Here is a 14,122-nt window from a genome sequence, read left to right on the forward strand (position 1 = left end):
AGAAACAATAATGGAACTCAAAGAGCAGCCAAGGTGAGCAAACACAACTAACCAACTAGAGAAGTGGGATTTGGCAATCTATGAGACAGTCGAGCAAGCAATAGACGTACACCATGAAACATGCACAGAGGTGAGGGATACAACCCCGACCCCTAATAACAACTATTTATATAGAAAAAGACATGGTTTAGACATGACAACAAAGTTACACATCATCAGCTTTACTAGGGCAATATGATGCATTCGGGGACAACATTAAGGCCAGATTTAGTTACAAAGATGAGAGGAAATGAGATAAAATTTGAAAGTTAAATAAAATATTATTAGAATATTATTTTTTAATATTATTTTTGTTTTGAGATTTGAAAAAGTTGAATTATTTATTATATTTTATATAAAAGTTTAAATAATAATTATATGAGATGATTTGAGATAGTTTGATCTATATAATCAACCCAGACCTAAATGCGATCACCTCTTCTTGTCATAATCCTTAGATAAACATTTTCCACATAGTAATGTGCATTACAATTGAAGCTAAGAGAAGTAGAGTAGATAAACTATATGACAGAATTCCTCAATGATTTCATTCATCGTGATATTGGCCTTGGTTTCCACTTCTCAACATTTACAGAGAATGGTAGCATATTTATAGAGTCTATTACATCATAATTGAATATTCTAGCTAGGGAATATTTACATAACATAATTGGGTATAAAGGTAATAACAGATGATTCCAAAATGCCAATTGCGCAGGATATTCTTCTTTCGGTTTTGTTGTGTCATTGTTTCTAGAATCTTCAAGCATTGGTTGATCTTCATTCTTGGTTTTGTTATTCCTAACAGCCCTCCTCGAGTCAAGTGGCACTAAGGAAAGAGTGAGCCTTGATCGCAATAAATTAAACCGAACTGTTGAAAGCGGTTTGGTGAGAATATCAACAAGTTGATCATTGCTAGAGACAAATGAAACTTTGAAAGTCTTGGCAGCCACTCTATCATGAATAAAGTGGTAGTCAAGCTTAACATACTTGGTTCAAGAGTGCATGACAGGAATGACAAATAAATAGGTGGCTCCCAAGTTATCACACCATAAGGTTGGGGGATCCGTAAGAAAGATACCAAGCTCTTTCAAAAGAGACTGTAACCATAAAACTTCACAAGTTGTATTTGCAACAACTTTGTACTTGGCCTTGGTGGAAGAACGAGCAATAATGGGCTGCTTTTTGGAGCCCCATGAAATCAAGTGAGAACTAAAATAAATGCAAAAACCTCCAATGGACTTATGATCATCTCGACAATCTGCCCAATCAGCATCGAAGTAAGCAGAGAGAGTGAAAGAAAAAGAGGTAGAGAAATGAAGACCAAAATTTTGAGTGAGCTGTAAAAAACCCAAAATGCATTTTACGACTTGTCAATGAGGGACACGCGGACAGTGCATATATTGGCAGACTCTATTGACAGTAAATGAGATATCTAACCGAGTGAAAGCTAGATATTGTAAACTACCTACGACACTTCTATACAAGACAAGATCTTCAAAAGACAAATTATCAAATGCAATGAGCTTAATAGAGGGAGACATGGGTGTAGAGATAGACTTGGACCTATGCATATTAGTCTGAACAAACAAGCAGATTTGAAATATACTATAACCGAGACAAAAATAAACTAGAGGCATTTTGATAGACTTCAATTCCCAAGAAGAAATGCAAAGGTCCAAGATCTTTGACAGGAAAATAAATTCTACGTACATCAATGAAATTAGATATAACAGATGAGTTAGTGCCAATTACATTAATATCATCAACATAAATCAAAATGCAAATGACAGTAGAAGCAGTTTGAAGAATAAAAAGAGAAGAATCAGACTAAGAACGCTAAAATCTGAATGTCAAAAGTCGATCACTCAGTTTGGCAAACCAAGCCCTAGGGGCTTGTTTAAGCCCATCAATGGACTTCCGTAACTTACATAAGTGGTGAGGTAGATCAGGATTGACAAAGCCTGAAGGTTGCTGCATGTAAATAGCTTCTTGTAGATCATTGTGTAAAAATGTGTTCTATATGTCTAGTTGATGCAACGGCCAATTGGATGATATAGCAAGGGAGATGAGTAAAACGGATAGTCACGGGTTTGACTACAGGGCTAAAAGTATCAGTGTAATCCAAGTTAACTTGCTAATGATATCCCTTAACCACAACCCGTACTTTGCGACGTTCAAAAGTACCATCAACAAGTCTTTTGGTTTTAAGAACCCATTTAGAACCTAATATATTGAGAGAAGGAGAAAAAGGTACTAGATCCCATGTGTTATTGAGGAGGAGAGCTTGAAACATGGCATCCATGGTAGAGCACCACTCGAGATTCTTGGATGCCTCGATGTATAGGTTGGCTCTTCTAGAATAGAGGAGGGTTGAGAGATTGTGAGAGAAGTAGATGGTTTAGGTGAGGGCCAAGGAACTATGTCGTCCGTGCGATGAAGGGAAATTTTTTTTTAAGCTTTTTAGACGTGTGACCATAGGGTGAGAAGGGAGAGGTTGAGGTGGAATATTGAGAGAGGAGGCAATGTCGAGAGGGGAAGGAGAGAAACTTGATGCATGGTAGGGTACGGGAGAGGAGATCGCAGATGAGGCAGGCGAGGCAAGTGATGAAAGGGTAGAAGACGAGGATAAGTTAGGATCGGGTCGGGTTTGAGAATGGGAAATCATGGGCTGAATTGTAAGTGAGCTGGGCTTGAGCTCAATAATAGGAGGCCCACGAGACAAAGAGTAATCTGTTGTGGGTTTGATGGGAGGTGGATTGAGGTTGGGTTGAGAGGATGGTGGATTGGGCCGTGTCAAATCAGAGAATGAATGGGAGTTTTAAGGGAAGAAAAGATGCCAACTAGAGGAAAGTAAAGGGGCAGTGTGCTATGAGGAAGTTGAAGTGGATTGAAAAGGAAAATTAAGTTCATCAAACTTAACATCTCAAGACACATACACACGGCATGTGGGCACATGTAAGCAATTATAGCCCTTGTGATCAAGACTATAGCCCATAAAGACACAAAGTTGAGATCAAAAGTCCAATTTGTGTCTATTAAAGGGGATAAATTACGCCAACAAGATTACCCAAAATTGCATAAAAATTTATAATTAGAGACTTTTTTAAATAACTTTTGAAATGGTGAAATATTATTGAGAATAAGAATAGGCATCTGATTGATTAGAAAAACAATAGTTTTAAATGCATCAGAGCAATACTTAAGAGGTGTGAGACATAAGCCAAAAGTGATAGTCCGATTTCAACAATATGGCAATGACGCCATTCAATGCTTCCATTTTGCACATGTGAATAAGGACATGTGATCCGTTGATTAATTCCAATTTTTAAAAAAATTGTGGAGACAGGATGGAACTCTTCACCCCAATCCGATTGTATGGAAATAATTTTGGAAGAAAAATAATTATGAACATAATTTAGAAAAGCAAGAAAAACAATGGAAACATCAAATTTAGATTGAAGTGGAAATATCCAAAGGGAGTGATCTAGCTTACATTAATTACACTCACATTGTCTTGATACCAAAAGGGAGGAATCATAAGTCTGTTACTGAGTATAGACCCATCAGCTTGTACAATATAATTTATAAGGCTATTACTAAGATGATTGCTAATAGACCCAAGCTTATTTTACATGTTATAATTTTACAAAATTAGTGTGCATTTATCCTTGAGAGACTCATCAGTGATAACATCATGATAGCTTATGAAACTTTACATACCATGACAACTCGGCTACATGGCAAGCAAGGTTGTAACAGCCCGCTAGAAATTCAATTGTGAAATTTCTATTAACTTTAAGAACCTCGTGAAAACCCCATAAGTTTTCACGAATCCATTAATCATATAGGTTTTTGTCTAATTACATAGTTAGTGTTATTATTTACTATGGTATCAGAAGTGTGTTTTTGATTATTGGAGATAGTTAGAAGTGTCAAAATGTATTATGGTTTGTGCCATTAGACTCGGATGGTTATTTAAAGTCTTATGGCGCAATAACATTTTTTCATATTTTCGGTCAAAACGTCTGTTTAAAACTGTAGATATTATTGGATAAAAAGAAATATCTTGAGGTAATTTTCATGAATATTATTGGGTAAAAATATTTTGAGTTGATTTTTATAGATATTATTAGATAAAATATTATGAGATAATCTTTTATAGATATTTTGGGTAGGAGAAACCTACACTCAACTCTCAACTCCAGCCTCATCTCTTCCATATCTCATCCATAATTATCTCCAGCCACCTCTCCCCACGAAATTATCTAATTACACATTCCAATAAAAGATTATCAAACACTCTCTCTCGGACAGCTTTTAGGAGGTCTTTTGCACGCCCATTTCGAAGCTGTTGTAAGTGTTTTATCATAAAGTCTCCTTCATATAAGTTGTTCCTTTTTGAGTCTAGTTTACATGGATATCTTATTTGCCCCATTTGAAGATCATTTGGTCAGTCAAATATTGTATAAACTATAGAAAGGTCATTCTGGGAGATAAACTGGAGAATATGTTATAGTTTGGAGTTTTTGACCAAGCTAATGGATAGATATTGGTCCGAAATTTTTATGGAGTATTGTTAACATGTATATGTGACTATTGGTTGAGGATTTTTGCATGATTAAAGGTTTTGATGAAAGATTTACTTAGATTTAGAAACTTAGAAACTGGAAGAAGAAAAACAGTTTCTGTTTTGAGAAAGTTTAACTCTTTGGTGGTCTAAACCTATTCTAATGACTTTAATAATTTTATTGGAGGATTCTAAGTATCTTATATACATGTTATATTATTATTTTGAAGATATTTGATGTTAGTTTCAAAGATATGAAATTTTATGCAAAGAGATATTCAAACAAGCCAAAGTGTGGATATTCTTGGCTAAATTTATGTTTTGGTTAATTTCTAACCATGTGATCTTGAATTAGAAGCTTATATATGTTTTAGGACATCTTTTTAAACCATGTGATGGTTTGGTTTGAAGATCATATATTTATAAGTCATAGATCAAGATATTTATCAAAACTAGTTGAGGAAAAAGTTTCTGTTTTTGGATTAAGTGTAAAACCAAAAACTCCAAATGTTATTTTGTGATTTTGGTGACTTTGGTTTGATGATTTAAAGCATGGTTGATGTTAGGATGATATTATGAATATGTTAGAAGTAAGATTTGATTTTTTGAAACTCTTGGAGATGTTTTGATTTAATGTCAAAACTTGTGATTCAAGTGCTTGGATCTTTTTACAAAAAAGTTTGGTGTTGATTATTAGCTTTTTCTAAATGGATGTTTTAAGTATGGTTTTGAACTTAGGATTGGAAGATGTTTGTTGCAAAATTTTGGTTTAAGCATGAGTTTTGAAGTTGGAAGGAATTGCAACAAAAATAAAGGGAAATGGCCTATGGATGTTTCAACCATAGTGTGTTCTTCATAGTTGTGTTTTGTTTTAAATTTTTCTGAGTTGATATTTAAGTTTAGGATAAAATTTACATGAGGAATGTAAATTTTAGAAACTTTTAGAGTTAGTATGCAAAATCCTTAAGTTATGGGTAAAACAGTCATTTTTCCACATGTAGAGAGTAAAATGAAAATTTTACTCTTTAAGTTAGTATTTTCCATATTTCAAATTATTAGTGATTTAGTTCTAACGTTTAGAATTACTAATTACAGTTCCTCGTGATCGCACTTGAAGTTTTATAAGAAACGCGGAGATCGAGGTAAGTTAGCTTTTAACTTACTAGCAGTCTACTGTGTATGTGTGCTAAATAAAGGAACTACAGTGTATGTATGTGTGTTATCATATATGTCATGCCATGCCAAGTTATCACGTAATTGTCTATTATACAGAATTTATTCTGTTATCAATTTTTTTATCTGTTACATAATATATTCTGTCATGTATTACTGTACCTTACAAGTACGTCATGCTAAGTATGCCATCTATTACATGTATGTCAAGTCATGTAATATTCACTGTTGTAAGTATGTCATGTTAAATATGTTGTCTATTATATGTTATGCCATGTTACGAAATGTTTCTATCTCAAGTTGGTCATGTATTCTAAGTTATGTTCAAGTCACGTTATGTTACGTCAGGACTTCAGTCCTTTCGTATTCCAGTCACATTTCATCTTGAGTACATTATGATGTGTAGAATACATGGGGCCACAACAACTGTGGAGTATGTATTTAACTACAATTGTGATGCGTAAAATACATGGGGCCACAACAACTGTGGAGTATGTATTTTTCATGTTAAGTCAAGTTTGTGTAGAATACATGGGGCCACAACAACTGTGGAGTATGTATTTACACGTAGAATACATGAGGCCACAACAACTGTGGAGTATGTATTTTTAATGTTAAGTCAAGTTTGTGTAGAATACATGGGGCCACAACAACTGTGGAGTATGTATTTACACGTAGAATACATGGGGCCACAACAACTGTGGAGTATGTATTTACACGTAGAATACATGAGGCCACAACAACTGTGGAGTATGTATTTTTCATGTTAATTCAAGTTTCAGAGCAAGTTCATGCTAAGTCAAGTTTCAGATCAAATTCATGTCAAGTCAAGTTTAGTTCATGATTCAATTTAAGCTATGTCAATTATGCTATGTTGTACGCTAAATTATACTTTAATTACTTATGAATTTGATTATGCATTTATGCTTTTACTGTCATACATGCATCATTAGTCTGTATGGAAGTTTTTTGTTAACTTGCTGAGATTTGTAATCAAATCTCACTGTGGTAGTCCCAACTACCATTCCCCCCCGAATGGTAGATCTTGTTACAGGACCTGAAGGAAGATCAGGAGCTGACCAACTAGATACAGTCGACTGAACGACGGTGCGTCGTTAAGGTTAATATAGTAGTTAAATTACTACTTGTACGATGGAGTTGCATCTCCAGTACTTTTAGATCATAACTATTTTGGAATAGTTCTGTGATCTTAGTTATTCAATGTATCTTTATATATGAAGTATGTTTTAAGTATTTGGGATATTTTAATTTGGTGCATAGTATTGCTAAAGAAAAAAATTATCCGCTGCGAATATTGCATAATGTTAGATGCATGTTAGGATTATTGCATCTTATATGTCATGAACGGGGGCAGGTAACCTTGTGTTGCATGTCTCGACGCTTCAAATGTCCGTCCAATCCCAAACGGAATTTGGGGGCGTCACAGGGTGGTATCAGAGCAATACGTCTCTGGGCAGTAAATCCACATGTCCTTAGGAAATGCACCAAACATTAGGCTTGAAATTTTAGTCGTCAGTAGGCTTGAATTTCTTAAGGTACGAAGGGTAGTATGTGGTTTTAATATATATGCTCGTGTGTTTCAAGAAGGGACACATGACTCGTGATAGAATACCTCGGAATCCTAAGGGAGATAACAATCAAGAGGATCAGAATTTCCCCGATGGATGAAGAATTAGTTGAGGTAAACATAGTTAACGTTGATCTGATTGCAATTGATGGTAGTATTGCATTATTGTTATTTTGGAGTAGGTCAAGTCATTGGAGTTGGTAAATTGTACATTGTTTGATTCAAACGAGTCATTGTTTCTATTAATTGTGGTGCTTGAGAATTCAGCTTGGAAGTTAAATTGTTACCCTAGTGGTAAGAGTAACAATTTTCATTAGAAGTATTATTGTTCATACCAATGTAGATATATAATACATTTTAGTAATATGAGAAAGGATATGTAGGATTGATGAATGGTATTCCACATATTTGGAGAATTGTTTTGATTCTAAAAATACGATAGAAATTGTGTTTGGAAGAGTAATTTGATTAGGAGAAGTTTTAGCCTTAGTAGGATTCATTTATGATAATAGTATTACCATACCGCCAGTAAATGATTTCTGGCAAAGCACTATCTTTATGGATACATAGATCGATTTTCTTTTGAAGACTATTATATGGAGAGTAAAATATTGGTCTTGAGGATTTATGTGAACATTAGGAATAAATTATTTAGAGTTAGAATAATTGATAACTTATGATGGATAGAAGAGTTATGACAATCATAAGAGAGAAAGTTTCAAATTTAAGTTATTAACTGGTCAGTTATCAAAGTACCACCTAGGAAGATGACTGATTGTTGCGATTATAAAGAAGTAAGTTAGTCCTAGACCAGTAGAACTCTTTGAGGTTTTTATTAACTTGAAAATTACTGAGAGTTTGGATATGCATGATTAAATGCATATTTATATGAGTCATTGGATCATGTCATATATATGAAAATCCCTGAAAGAAATAAAATGGAGTACATAAAACATATACCAGAAGATAGAAACACAAATATGAATATTTGTGAAGTATTATTTTATTATCATAAAGCAAAATTACATAAATTTGAGGCTCTTTGCCTCAATCTTTAAACGTTCTTGCTCTTCAAAAATCTGCATGCCTCTCCTATCTAAAGGAGTAGCCACTCGAAAAGAAGAGTTAAGCAAAGATTTTAAATCTCTGTTCTCTCGCTTTACTGCTTCTATCTTCATGTTGGATTCCATAAGAAGCCTCTGAAGCAGAGAAATACTCTCGTGGAGTTTGTCAACCCCACCAGTCCTGGATTGCAGTCTCTGAGAATATGCGACAATGGCTGATGAGTATCGAGTACCGAGACTCACAAGCTCGTAGATAAGTTCATTTTCTGACTTATTAGCCAGATCATTATTTGATTGCATAATAGCACCTATGGAAGAAGCAGAAACAACTGGGGAACGAGGTGCAGAATACCTCATGTTTTGGCAATGAGAAGATTGCTGAGCCATTGCAAAGTGAGTAAGCAGAAAGAGATTGCAGAGTAAGAATGCAGATTAATTTCAGAAAAGTGAAGAAGATGAGATGAGAAAGAAGATGAACTGAATAATTCTTTTATAGAGAAAATTATGACGAATCACCTCTCGTGAATCATTTCTCTACAAGAGACAAGAGCAATGTAGTATCATAGCTGCGGTGCCTGACAATTACAGAAGAACAAAGTAGTGTCGTAGCTATGCGGCGCCTGACAACTACAGAAGACCTATAAAAATCACGCGGATCAGAGTTGTCTGGTCTAAAACAGGGTGCCACCGATTTTGTTAAAAAGAGAGAGGTTAACGGTTTAATTTTGATGATTTCTTTACTAACTATGGTATTTACAAGAACATTTAAAGTATATCACCTATGCTTTTTTAAAGAAGAGTTTCGGAAGATTATTTACTTAAATTTTAGGTTTGGAGAGTATGTCGTTACAACTTGGCCAACCTTGTGCAAAGAAGTATAATATAATTGTTGATTAAAATAAGAGAGTTAAGGAATAACATAATCTCAAAGGTAAATATATACGGGATAGACACCAGGTTGGTAAGCAACACATATTTCTTAACTTGTTATTTCTTACTTACTTCGATTTCGAGGACGAAATCTTTTTTTTAGGAGGGGAGATTGTAACAGCCCGCTAGAAATTCAATTGTGAAATTTCTATTAACTTTAAGAACCTCGTGAAAACCCCATAAGTTTTCACGAATCCATTAATCATATAGGTTTTTGTCTAATTACATAGTTAGTGTTATTATTTACTATGGTATCAGAAGTGTGTTTTTGATTATTGGAGATAGTTAGAAGTGTCAAAATGTATTATGGTTTGTGCCATTAGACTCGGATGGTTATTTAAAGTCTTATGGCGCAATAACATTTTTTCATATTTTCGGTCAAAACGTCTGTTTAAAACTGTAGATATTATTGGATAAAAAGAAATATCTTGAGGTAATTTTCATGAATATTATTGGGTAAAAATATTTTGAGTTGATTTTTATAGATATTATTAGATAAAATATTATGAGATAATCTTTTATAGATATTTTGGGTAGGAGAAACCTACACTCAACTCTCAACTCCAGCCTCATCTCTTCCATATCTCATCCATAATTATCTCCAGCCACCTCTCCCCACGAAATTATCTAATTACACATTCCAATAAAAGATTATCAAACACTCTCTCTCGGACAGCTTTTAGGAGGTCTTTTGCACGCCCATTTCGAAGCTGTTGTAAGTGTTTTATCATAAAGTCTCCTTCATATAAGTTGTTCCTTTTTGAGTCTAGTTTACATGGATATCTTATTTGCCCCATTTGAAGATCATTTGGTCAGTCAAATATTGTATAAACTATAGAAAGGTCATTCTGGGAGATAAACTGGAGAATATGTTATAGTTTGGAGTTTTTGACCAAGCTAATGGATAGATATTGGTCCGAAATTTTTATGGAGTATTGTTAACATGTATATGTGACTATTGGTTGAGGATTTTTGCATGATTAAAGGTTTTGATGAAAGATTTACTTAGATTTAGAAACTTAGAAACTGGAAGAAGAAAAACAGTTTCTGTTTTGAGAAAGTTTAACTCTTTGGTGGTCTAAACCTATTCTAATGACTTTAATAATTTTATTGGAGGATTCTAAGTATCTTATATACATGTTATATTATTATTTTGAAGATATTTGATGTTAGTTTCAAAGATATGAAATTTTATGCAAAGAGATATTCAAACAAGCCAAAGTGTGGATATTCTTGGCTAAATTTATGTTTTGGTTAATTTCTAACCATGTGATCTTGAATTAGAAGCTTATATATGTTTTAGGACATCTTTTTAAACCATGTGATGGTTTGGTTTGAAGATCATATATTTATAAGTCATAGATCAAGATATTTATCAAAACTAGTTGAGGAAAAAGTTTCTGTTTTTGGATTAAGTGTAAAACCAAAAACTCCAAATGTTATTTTGTGATTTTGGTGACTTTGGTTTGATGATTTAAAGCATGGTTGATGTTAGGATGATATTATGAATATGTTAGAAGTAAGATTTGATTTTTTGAAACTCTTGGAGATGTTTTGATTTAATGTCAAAACTTGTGATTCAAGTGCTTGGATCTTTTTACAAAAAAGTTTGGTGTTGATTATTAGCTTTTTCTAAATGGATGTTTTAAGTATGGTTTTGAACTTAGGATTGGAAGATGTTTGTTGCAAAATTTTGGTTTAAGCATGAGTTTTGAAGTTGGAAGGAATTGCAACAAAAATAAAGGGAAATGGCCTATGGATGTTTCAACCATAGTGTGTTCTTCATAGTTGTGTTTTGTTTTAAATTTTTCTGAGTTGATATTTAAGTTTAGGATAAAATTTACATGAGGAATGTAAATTTTAGAAACTTTTAGAGTTAGTATGCAAAATCCTTAAGTTATGGGTAAAACAGTCATTTTTCCACATGTAGAGAGTAAAATGAAAATTTTACTCTTTAAGTTAGTATTTTCCATATTTCAAATTATTAGTGATTTAGTTCTAACGTTTAGAATTACTAATTACAGTTCCTCGTGATCGCACTTGAAGTTTTATAAGAAACGCGGAGATCGAGGTAAGTTAGCTTTTAACTTACTAGCAGTCTACTGTGTATGTGTGCTAAATAAAGGAACTACAGTGTATGTATGTGTGTTATCATATATGTCATGCCATGCCAAGTTATCACGTAATTGTCTATTATACAGAATTTATTCTGTTATCAATTTTTTTATCTGTTACATAATATATTCTGTCATGTATTACTGTACCTTACAAGTACGTCATGCTAAGTATGCCATCTATTACATGTATGTCAAGTCATGTAATATTCACTGTTGTAAGTATGTCATGTTAAATATGTTGTCTATTATATGTTATGCCATGTTACGAAATGTTTCTATCTCAAGTTGGTCATGTATTCTAAGTTATGTTCAAGTCACGTTATGTTACGTCAGGACTTCAGTCCTTTCGTATTCCAGTCACATTTCATCTTGAGTACATTATGATGTGTAGAATACATGGGGCCACAACAACTGTGGAGTATGTATTTAACTACAATTGTGATGCGTAAAATACATGGGGCCACAACAACTGTGGAGTATGTATTTTTCATGTTAAGTCAAGTTTGTGTAGAATACATGGGGCCACAACAACTGTGGAGTATGTATTTACACGTAGAATACATGAGGCCACAACAACTGTGGAGTATGTATTTTTAATGTTAAGTCAAGTTTGTGTAGAATACATGGGGCCACAACAACTGTGGAGTATGTATTTACACGTAGAATACATGGGGCCACAACAACTGTGGAGTATGTATTTACACGTAGAATACATGAGGCCACAACAACTGTGGAGTATGTATTTTTCATGTTAATTCAAGTTTCAGAGCAAGTTCATGCTAAGTCAAGTTTCAGATCAAATTCATGTCAAGTCAAGTTTAGTTCATGATTCAATTTAAGCTATGTCAATTATGCTATGTTGTACGCTAAATTATACTTTAATTACTTATGAATTTGATTATGCATTTATGCTTTTACTGTCATACATGCATCATTAGTCTGTATGGAAGTTTTTTGTTAACTTGCTGAGATTTGTAATCAAATCTCACTGTGGTAGTCCCAACTACCATTCCCCCCCGAATGGTAGATCTTGTTACAGGACCTGAAGGAAGATCAGGAGCTGACCAACTAGATACAGTCGACTGAACGACGGTGCGTCGTTAAGGTTAATATAGTAGTTAAATTACTACTTGTACGATGGAGTTGCATCTCCAGTACTTTTAGATCATAACTATTTTGGAATAGTTCTGTGATCTTAGTTATTCAATGTATCTTTATATATGAAGTATGTTTTAAGTATTTGGGATATTTTAATTTGGTGCATAGTATTGCTAAAGAAAAAAATTATCCGCTGCGAATATTGCATAATGTTAGATGCATGTTAGGATTATTGCATCTTATATGTCATGAACGGGGGCAGGTAACCTTGTGTTGCATGTCTCGACGCTTCAAATGTCCGTCCAATCCCAAACGGAATTTGGGGGCGTCACAAAGGTTATATGGTGCTAAGATTGGACATGAGTAACGCCTACGATAGAGTTGAGTGGCCCTTTCTTGCTTCAGTAATGTCAAAGTTGGTGTTTGCAGATTCGTGGGTTGCTTTAATTCTCAGGTGCATTCAGTCCTCCTCATTTTCAATTGTGGTGAATGTGGCAACTTTTGATAGGTTTTTGGATGCCCTTTGTCCCCTTACTTGTTCATTCTTTATGCTGAGGCCCTAAGCTCTCAACTCTTTACTGCTATGCAAATGAGGCAACTCTTAGGTGTACCTATAGCTAGAGGAGTAGTAAAGATGAGTTATCTCTCCTTTGCAGATGACTGTCTCTTATTCTATAAAGCTACTACTCATGAGTGGGTGAAACTAGGTGTATGAATCTACTTCTGGTCAACATATGAATAGAGATAAAACTTTTCCTTTCTTTAGCAACAATACAACTAGTTTGACTCAATGGTATATCATGCAACTGATAGGTTTAAATACCTCTACCAACATGGAAACATATTTGGGTCTCCCTTATGTGCTGGGTAGATCTAAAGCTAAAGCTTTCCATGGTATAATTGATAAGGTAAATGGCAAACTGCTTATTTGGAAGACAAGGTTTTTATCTACTACAGGTAAAGAAATACTCATTAAAGCTGTCGTCCAAGCCTTACCTACAAATTGTATGAGTTTGTTTAAGTTGCCTAAATGCCTGTTCCAACAACTTAATTCTCTAATTTCCACATTCTGGTGGGAAACTCAAGATAGCGAGACACACATGCACTGGAAAAGTTGTGAAGCTATGTGTATGCGAAAACCTTCTGGAGGCCTGGGACTCAGAGACTTGGAAGCTTTTAATTCAGCACTGTTGGCAAAGCAAGCATGGAAATTGCTTAAATCTCCTACCTCTATTGCAACTCAAATTAATGGAGATAAATATCTTCCAACTTCAGTTTTATCAGCCAAGCTTGGTCCTAGACCCTCTTATGTGTGGCGTAGTATATAAAAATCTTGTCAATTATTGAATAGGGGTGTGATGTGGAGTTTAGGAGATGGCAAGCAGGTGCCTATTTGGGGTGATAAATGGATTCCCCATACAACAACTAATCGTATTCAATCACTTCTTAGCATTTTACCTGAAAATGCTCTGGTTTCATATCTGCTTGATTTTCATACTGGGTGGTAGGATATGAATTTGCTGCAATAAGTTTTTAACTTTGA

The sequence above is a fragment of the Carya illinoinensis genome, chromosome 16 (assembly GCF_018687715.1).
Source record: "Carya illinoinensis cultivar Pawnee chromosome 16, C.illinoinensisPawnee_v1, whole genome shotgun sequence".
Lineage (NCBI taxonomy): Eukaryota > Viridiplantae > Streptophyta > Magnoliopsida > Fagales > Juglandaceae > Carya > Carya illinoinensis.